General features: G+C 40.9%; 1 long non-coding RNA gene across 1 annotated transcript in view; it reads left to right on the top strand.

Moving 5' to 3' along the window:
• LOC139025300 (uncharacterized) overlaps positions 1 to 9,496 on the top strand; it is a 32,244-nt gene that overhangs the window by 13,257 nt on the left and 9,491 nt on the right. The window contains exon 2 of the long non-coding RNA XR_011476860.1: positions 7,393 to 7,662. This is a non-coding gene — a long non-coding RNA (uncharacterized lncRNA). The remainder of the gene's footprint in view (positions 1 to 7,392; positions 7,663 to 9,496) is intronic.

Below are 9,496 nucleotides of genomic sequence, written 5' to 3' on the forward strand. Positions count from 1 at the left end.
AAAATGAGTTCTGTTTTACTCACAGATATAATTCAAACGGTTTTAGAAACTAGAGAGTGTTTTCTATCCAATAGTAATAATAATATGCATATTGTACGAGCAAGAATTGAGTACGAGGCCGTTTGAAATGGGCACCTTTCATCCAAGCTACTCAATACTGCCCCTGCAGCCCTAAAAAGTTAACGTAATTAGAAGAGTAAAACAAACAAAAAAGCATACTCCTGGTATATGGTCTGATATATCACGGTTTTCAGACAATCAGCATTCAGGGCTCGAACCACCCAGTTTATAAATACATTTATGAACTGGGTGGTTCGAGCCCTGAATGCTGATTGGCTGAAAGCAGTGGTATATCAGACCGTATACCACGGGTATGACCATACATTTTGTTTTTACTGCTCTAATTACGTTGGTAACCAGTTTATAATAGAAATAAGGCACCTCAGGGGTTTGTGGTAAATTGGCAACATACCACGGCTAAGGGCTGTGTCCAGGCACTTCGCGTTGTGTCATTGATCAGTTTGGATTACTTTAGGGAGTCCAAAAGTAGAGAAGAACTTCACCAGTGCCTTCACCACAGTCTTAGCCGTTACAGTACGGAGAGGAATAGCCTCTGGGTATCGAGTAGCACTGCACATTATTGTTAGTAGGAACTGGTTACCTGACCTGGTTTTCGGCAATGGACCTACACAATCAATTATCACTCTTTCAAACGGTTCCCCCACCACAGGAATTGGGCAGAGCGGTGCTCTAGGAACTGTTTGATTCGCTTTCCCAGTGAGTTTTACAAAATTGGACCACGTCAGACTTCAAACTTGGCCAGAAAAAATGTCGAAGGACTCGGTTATAGGTCTTTGTGATCCCCAAATGTCCAGACCACGCCTGGTCATGGGCGAGTGACAGCACCTGCTGTCGGAACGGTGTAGGAACAACCACTTGACATACTTCACTCCAGTCATTAACGGTGTCATGAGCTGCCCATTTCCGCATCAAAACTCCTGCTTCCATAAAGTAGGCAGTCTCTCTAGTTTTAGCTTCCTCAATGGAAATTACTGAAGCAAAAACACTTGCGAAGACTGGTGTCTCCTTTTTGACATTCAATCACCTTGTTAGGGGTGACAGACAAGAGAATGTCATGTAATTGGGGCGCGATTTCGCAGTCCCCTGCCTTAGTTTTTACAGGAGTAAAAACAGTCGGCCTTGCAGAAGGAATACTCAGTGTATTGTCTTCTACTTCAACATTCTCAAAAATGGAACTAGCCAAATCCACCACATCTCCAAGCTTGCGAGTTTGTGCCCTCGTTAACACACAAGCAGGAAAAACATGTGGAAATGCTTGAACCAATTTCTCATCTGCAATTCTGATTTCTGGGTTGTCCACTACCTCTAACACAGGAGTAACGTTACCACCAGCAATATCATTCCCTAGTAGCAATGTTACTCCTTTTACTGGTAGTGTAGACACTACACCAACACGGAAACGTCCTGATACCAAGTCTGACACTAAGTGGACCCAGTGTAYTGGTACAGGTACTGTTTTTGTCTCTATCCCCTGTAATATAACATGTGAGCCACAATACGTTTCAGGAGACCAGGGTAAAGCATCAGTAATGATTACTGACTGCGCCGCCCCGGTGTCTCGTAAGATTTTAATGGGCTTTTGATCTGCTTGTTCTCCAGTTAAGGAAACACAACCGGCAGAGATAAACGGAGCATAAACAGGATCCGGTTTCTCAAATGCTGAATCAATACCTCGGACCAACGGACGAGCCAAAGACTTGACTAYACCCAAACTTTTCCTTTTTGGGGACAGTGACTGGGACTGTTTCGGTTTATTTTTCAAAACTGGGCAGTCCGCAATCACGTGACCCTTTTGGTGACAGTAAAAATATTCACGGATTTCATGAAAAAGCTTGTCAGAGGAAAAGCGACCTGAATGAGGCACTGATGACGTAATCAGTCTACCTTCAAAACGAGGTGCACCAAAGACAGTCTTGTGTGTCAAAGCYTACTCATCTGCCAACACTGCTGCCTGGGCCAATGTCACCACTTTGTTCATTTAAATGAACTACAATTCTATCCGGGAGGTTGGTTTTAAAATCCTCCAACAGCATCAACTCCCGAATATCAGCAAAGGTGTTAGCTTTGCTGGCTGAACACCATCGATTAAACAGAGACTCTTTGTCCCTTGCAAACTCAACAAAAGTACGGTGAGAGGGTTTCTTGTGGTTCCTGAAGCGCTGTCTATAAGCTTCAGGCACCAACTCATAAGCCCGCAACACGGTAGTTTTAACTGTTTCGTAGAGTAAACTGTCTTCCAGGGAGAGAGCAGCTACTACTTCCTGGGCTTTCCCAGACAATTTACATTGTAACAGGAGCGGCCAAACCTCAAGTGGCCAATGCAGCGCAGCGGCCACACGCTCAAACGCAGAGAAATAGGAATCAACTTCCGACTCTCGGAATGGAGGGACTAAAGCAATATTTTTACTCACATCGAAGTGGGCATGATGATGAGCAGCTTGTGGAGTCGCACTGGAGCCAGCATCTAGCTCCAGTTGTCGAATCCTCACCTCCTTGTCGATTTCCATTTTCCTAATTTCAAGATCAAAATTCATCTGTCTCTCTTTATCTTTTTGCTGCATTTCTAACCGGGCCAGCCTCACCTTCAGCCTAGCGGCCCCGTCTGAATGACCTGAAGCAGAAGATAAAGGATCGAATCGAGGCAATGRAAAGGGGGTACGAGCAACCCCTTCCTCTGCCCTGTCCTCTGACTTGGCATCGGAAAGTCTACCCGTCTCCTCTCAATGCAATGAGAAAATTCTTTCTATCACTAAACCCTTCCTGACTAGCACCAAAAGCTCAGCCTTTAGGGCTTTCTCAGTGATAACAAATCCATAATGGTCAGCTATAGCTAAAAGGTCTACTTTACGAAACCTCAACAAACAATCAATAGAGGGCACTTCAATGAATTTGGAGATGGCTGAGGCAGCCATCTTGTACACCGCAATTAAATGAACACACAAACTAAACAAGTCATCCAAACTCACAACCTACCATCACACCTCAATCACTAACCACAGAGAGCTCAGAGCAGCAGGGTCCGGTGGGTTTAATGGAATCCCGGATGAGCCCGACCATTCATGTTTACTCAGAGCCTCTGTGGACAGAGGGAACGTCAACACCCCTGGCTGCAACTCAACTCCCGTGAGTGAATATAGGTATGAACAACTTGTCACGGTGTGCCAGGAAGGACGACAAACAGCGCAGACTTTTGACCCACTTAACTAGGATTTACTTTCCTTACACCGGTAACAATGGGGAAATAAGGGGCTGGACGGGAACCAAAGCAAAAACGAAAGTAAAAATATACAAAGCTCCCCCTTTCACTCCATCATGCTAACCTGCCTACCCACGCTAATACTAGTACTAGTCAGTATAACTACCAAACCTTGGCTGCCCTAACCAAATACAGGGGGTGGTCCCGCCCAGGTCTTAAACACCACTAAGCTTCGTGCCTAGACCACGTGAAACCTATAGCCTACGGGTATAATGTATGCCCGCTGGGCGCCTCGTTGCCCTAAGCACTCGCGTAGGTGGCCGTTCCTTCTCGGCGCAACAAATGAAACACGTAATAATTATTAACTAATTTCAGCAACCGACTCAGAAAACACAGGACAATCAAATGAGGCTTCTGTCCTGACTGAGCAAAGCAAACTGCACAGAAATATACAAACTGCCTTGCGCCAGGAACAACTAACACAGTAACAGCTTGCCACACTTTCTGTTAAACAACCAACCACTAATACTCAAGCAATCCTAATCTCTCTCACCAGCAATGGATCACTCGAGCCTGCCTGATAAATCTATCTCCTCTCTCTCCTCTTCATCCATCTCTCTCGTCTGCTCTCTCTCTCTCTCTCTTCTGCTCACTCTTCATCTCAGTCTAGTCTCTCTCTCTCTCATCTCTCTCTCTCTCTTCTCTCTCATCTCTCTCTCTCTCTCCTCTCTCTCTCTCTCTTCTCATCTCTCTCTCCTCTCTCATACTCTCCTCCTCTCTCTTTCTTCTTTTCCTTCTGACAGAAGAACAACACAGAAACTGGGGAACGTAACACAGAAGAACAGCCCTTAGCTGTTGTATATTGGCCATATACCACACCCCTTTGGACTTATTGCTTAATTATACCATGGCATTGTTCAATACTCCTTTATGATTGGCTTGAAGGGCATTCTAGAGCATGCATTATTTCCTTTATATAGCATGGTATATCCGCACGGTAGAATTCAATGGCTATAGTTCATTCTTACATGTTCTGTTTGAGCTGCTTTTGAAATCAAAAGTTGAATTGAAAACATTACTGGCATTGTTGAATTCGATTCTCATAATAACAAGCTAGTACTGAAGATTTGGTCAGCTAAACTATCAAGTCTGTTTATTTTGTTACCATGGCAACTACTGTTGCTATCTAGTAAACTTGCTAGCTATGTCAGTGGATGTTGAACACATTTCTAGTGGCAAATGAACACATTTCTAGTGGCAAATGTTAAAAATTATAGCCATGGTATAAAAAAAGAATAAACTCAGGGCTGTATGCATTCTATGGAAAATAATACAACTGGTGATTAGTAAAGGATTACATGTCATTCGTTATGGATTATAGATTTTTTTCAATTTGTAATCCGTTACATTACCAGCAAAAATTGTGTAATCAGATTACAGATATTTTTAAAAACTACTTCATTACTTCTAGGATAATTTTTCAAATCAGGTGGAACAAAGTTTAAGTTTGTTCCACCTGATCGATTCTCACAAGTCAGAGACCACTATGATGGCACACCAAATGTGTTTGATGGATTACAGAAAAAGAGCAGGAACAGGCTTTTGTAGACTACAGTTCAAACTATGTTTTCCAATGGTGCGACTGCTGTCGGCATCCAAAGACTAGCATATACATCCAATTTCAATAAAGTCTTGGAGGGAAGGACTACAGCAGTGGTGTAGCCTACGGGTAATAAGGATATAATTGAGGCCTATTATAGGCTACATAGCACATGGATCTGAATCATGCTGTTCTCTCATTTATTCTTGCATTACGGATCGATGGCTGTTCACAATTATTTTAACCCAATAATGGTTGAATTAATGAAGTTTAATCTGCCTATCAATCAGTGGACAGCCAGTGAAAAATGCGCTCCTGCAACAGCTGCATAATGCGGATCCCAGTTTATGTAATACAAGTTTGAGGGGGTTTCCTCCCTTCTAAACTCCTCCGTGGTATTGTGCTCCACACATGCTAATAAAAGCACGTTTAATTGAAGAAGACCAATAATGGGGCTTTTATTGCTCATTTTAATTAGTGCTGATAAAAAAAAAAAATATATCCATATGCCTAAAAGACACATGTTCAAATTTGTACACATTTGAGAGACCTAAATAACTGCAAATTATGGAGGTATCAAAGTGTCACCAACAAAAAAGTAAACAATAGGAATATAGCAAATGGAGCATATGGCATTCATTTTTCACATGCAAATACCACTTGTCGATAGAGCTCAAGGCATGCCATTCCAGGAGAGCGGTATTTCTTTTTCAACTCAAAACAATGAGCCCTGTTCTCCTCAATGACAAAAAAATAAACATGAACAGAGTAAGCTAATAAGTCTTTAGTTTTTAGGTTATGCTCAGGTTAAACAATTTGACTAATCTATATTTTCATATTTCCAAGTCCTGTTCTTGAAGATCAAGGGGTATTTCATTAATTGGAATGACTGGAAATCTGACACCCTTTGGTTTTTCATGTAAAAATATAGCCTAATCATATTATTATCTGTATTGAAGGAGAAAGCAATGGGTTAGAACCATACATAACCCATAAAGTCAAATGCAACATCCATTTATGGCCAGCTATGTCAATCAATTCAATCAATCAATTTTATTTTATATAGCCCTTCGTACATCAGCTAATATCTCGAAGTGCTGTACAGAAACCCAGCCTAAAACCCCAAACAGCTAGTAATGCAGGTGTAGAAGCACGGTGGCTAGGAAAAACTCCCTAGAAAGGCCAAAACCTAAGAAGAAACCTAGAGAGGAACCAGGCTATGTAAACTCTAACATTAATTTATCCTGCAATTACATGTCATTCAATTATTGGTAATAATTATTTGTGTGTTCTTCTAATGCCTCTACAATTTTGGTAAGGTAACTAGTAACTGCAACTGAAATAATATATACAAATGCATTACATTTGACATTTTCTTCCTACTGATGTACACAACCTACTCCACATTTTCAGTTAAATAAATATATATTATAGAAACTGTTGCAATAATAAATAAAATAAAATGAGTATGTCTCCATTTGCATATGTCTTCACACCCCAAAGTTAATACTTGGTGGAAGCACCTTTGGCAGCCATCACAGCTGTGAATCATTTTGAATAAGATTCTACCAACTTTACACAACTCTTAGGGAAACATATGTTTGTCAACAACTCTCAAGCACTGTGAATTTGATTAGGGATCATTGATGCACAGCAATAATACATATTTTTGGACTGAGACTGGACCGTTCAGGAACTCTCAACACCTATTGGAAAGACCTACTGGTGTGTCTTTGGCATTTGATTTTGGGTAATCTTCAAGCATAAAATGTAAACTCTATCCCAGTTAGGTATTCAGAAGACTGAGACAGGGTTTCCTCAAACTGTTTACCTGGGCTTTGCTTCTTTTAAATTTATTATGATCCTGACAAACTCACCAGGCTCTGCTGGTGACAAGCATACCCATAACATGATGCTGTCACATATAACTTCTGTGACGATAACTTCTGTGAATATTATTATTTGACCATGCTGGTCATTTATGAACATTTGAACATCTTGGCCATGTTCTGTTATAATCTCCACCCGGCACAGCCAGAAGAGGACTGGCCACCCCTCATAGCCTGGTTCCTCTCTAGGTTTCTTCCTAGGTTRTGGRCTTTCTAGGGAGTTTTTCCTAGCCACCGTGCTTTTACACCTGCATTGCTTGCTGTTTGGGGTTTTAGGCTGGGTTTCTGTACAGCACTTCGAGATATTAGCTGATGTACGAAGGGCTATATAAATACATTTGATTTGATATGCAAGACATACACTATCAAGACATCTTTGTTTTTTTTTTGTTTTTTGTATAATTTTGCTTTCACTTTGAAAATGTGGAGTAGGTTGTACAGATCGGTAGGAAAAAAATCAAATCTAATTCCTTTTTGCCAGGTGACTTCTGTTTTTATCTTATTTCTTCCCACATCAAAAGGAATTGCAAGCATTATTTTCTACTTTGACTACTATTCTAATTTGTGTCCTGTAATATATTTCTGGAGTTAAACTGTAACACTGACAGTAATGTATTTTCCCTTAGTACTTCCTGCTCCAGACCAGCTGACTGTTGACTCAGTGGACACCACATCAGCTGCTGTTAGCTGGAACCAGCCACCAGGATTGAACCAAACCCAACATCATTACCAGATCTCCTACTGCTGTCCAGGGACAGAACCACACATCACTACCACATCTTCACCCAGCATCACTCTCTCTGACCTGCAAGGTGGTACTCAGTACTCTGTCACTGTCTGCACTGTGCTGGACAATGGAATGCAAAGTCAACTGGTGTCAACAACCTTCACCACAAGTAAGGCATTACCCTACTTAAGTATTATGTCTGGTGTCAAGGCAAATTAAGCTTTGACTTGTTATCAAAATGACTAATGTGAATGAACTAATCATAATGGATGTGTCAGCAATTAGGGCTGTCCCCGAATAAAAATAATCTTGACCGACCAAGAGTCATTTGTTCTTTCGACCAATCGATTGATTGAAAATTTCAAAAATGTATTTTTCCATATTTAGACACATAATTAAGTGTTTTATTCAAATCAATTATGTGACCCGTTTCAGGAAACTAGGTGTATGTCGTGGGTTACAGCTTCACAGGAGAGCCGTTTGATCACAAACTTTTTTTAAATCAAAATGCATTTTCTGTCAGAAATGCCTTCTCAAACATGTGAACTTTTATGTGCCTTAATAACAAATACAAATAAAATATTTAAATTATGAGCCTAGTTGATTTAGCCACAGAAAAAGCCAGCAACCTTCCCACTAGCCATGATTGACTGAGATAATGAGTGGGCTGGACAATGCCGAGACATGAGTCTGGATTGGTCTGCCATATAGCACGCTTCTGTCTATTTGAGCTGGTCAATATGCCTAGGTAATTCTGTCTAATGCAGCATTTTTTTTTAATGTATCGTGTAGGAAAATTGCATAAACCTAATGCCAAGTTAAAGTGCACTGTTAGCTAGCTAACTGGTTCACTAGCGTTATGTTATGTTTGAAATCAGTGGAATTTGAATATGATAGCGCTCTGAACGCTCCGAGATCAAAATGCTCTGAATTTAAGACTGGACAATCTGACAGCACAGTTGCAGTCACCAATGCTCCGGACAGCCTAGGGCGAGTAATGTTCAGTGAGCTGTTCACTCATTTGTGTCTGGAAGTAGCTAGCAAGTTAGCTTGGGTGCTTGGCTGCTGCTGTTAGTACAGAACGCTTGGATCAACCCTTAAAGAGATGGGTGGGGCTAAAGCTTCAGAAGGTGCGAAAGATTCTGAATGGGTGTAGACAAAGAAGGGCTCTCCAGTAGTAGTACCAAAACATTCAAAGGCCATTTTCTCAAAAGTGAGTTTACAAGTTTATCAACTATAAAGTTAAAATTACTTTCCCATTGTTCCTTAACTGTAGTGTATGATATACCATTTTGTAACTCTGAGTCTCTACTTATCTAATGTAAAAATGTGGCTACATAAGACTGATTTGAGCCAGTCTGTCACATATATGCAGTGAGCTTGTCTGAAGCTTTAAGCGCACTGTTTGTTGAAATAATAAAGACACACAAATGACTGGAGGCAGTCTGACTGCAATTGATTTGATTGTGCCAGGCCGGGCTCAGACTTGCTATGTTAAAATAAATGACATTGAGTAACTGTGTGACTAGCACCCATTGTCTCTCTCTCCTCCCTGTTGCAGCGACCACCACAGAATATCAACAGTGTTTATCTCGCTGTCCTTGTTGCTCAAGCTGCAACATAATTACATCAATTTCTGACTGAAAAGTTCTGTTACCAGAATCCCTAATTTGTTTAAAACTTCTTATGGCTGCAATCCCGTCACCGGGATGATATGACAACAGCCAGTGACAGTGCAGGGCGCCAAATTCAAAAAACAGAAATCTCATAATTAAAATTCCTCAGACATTCATGTGTCTTATATCATTTTAAAGGTAATCTTGTTGTTAATCCCACCAAATTGTTCGATTTCAAATATGCTTTTCAGCGAAAGCACTACAAACGATTATGTTAGGTCACCACAAAACCACAATAAGCACAGCCATTTTTCCAGCGAAAGATAGCTACAGAAAGAGATACAATTAATCACTAACCTTTGATTATCTTCATCAGATGACACTCAT

The sequence above is a fragment of the Salvelinus sp. IW2-2015 genome, unplaced genomic scaffold (genome assembly GCF_002910315.2).
Source record: "Salvelinus sp. IW2-2015 unplaced genomic scaffold, ASM291031v2 Un_scaffold2482, whole genome shotgun sequence".
NCBI lineage: Eukaryota > Metazoa > Chordata > Actinopteri > Salmoniformes > Salmonidae > Salvelinus > Salvelinus sp. IW2-2015.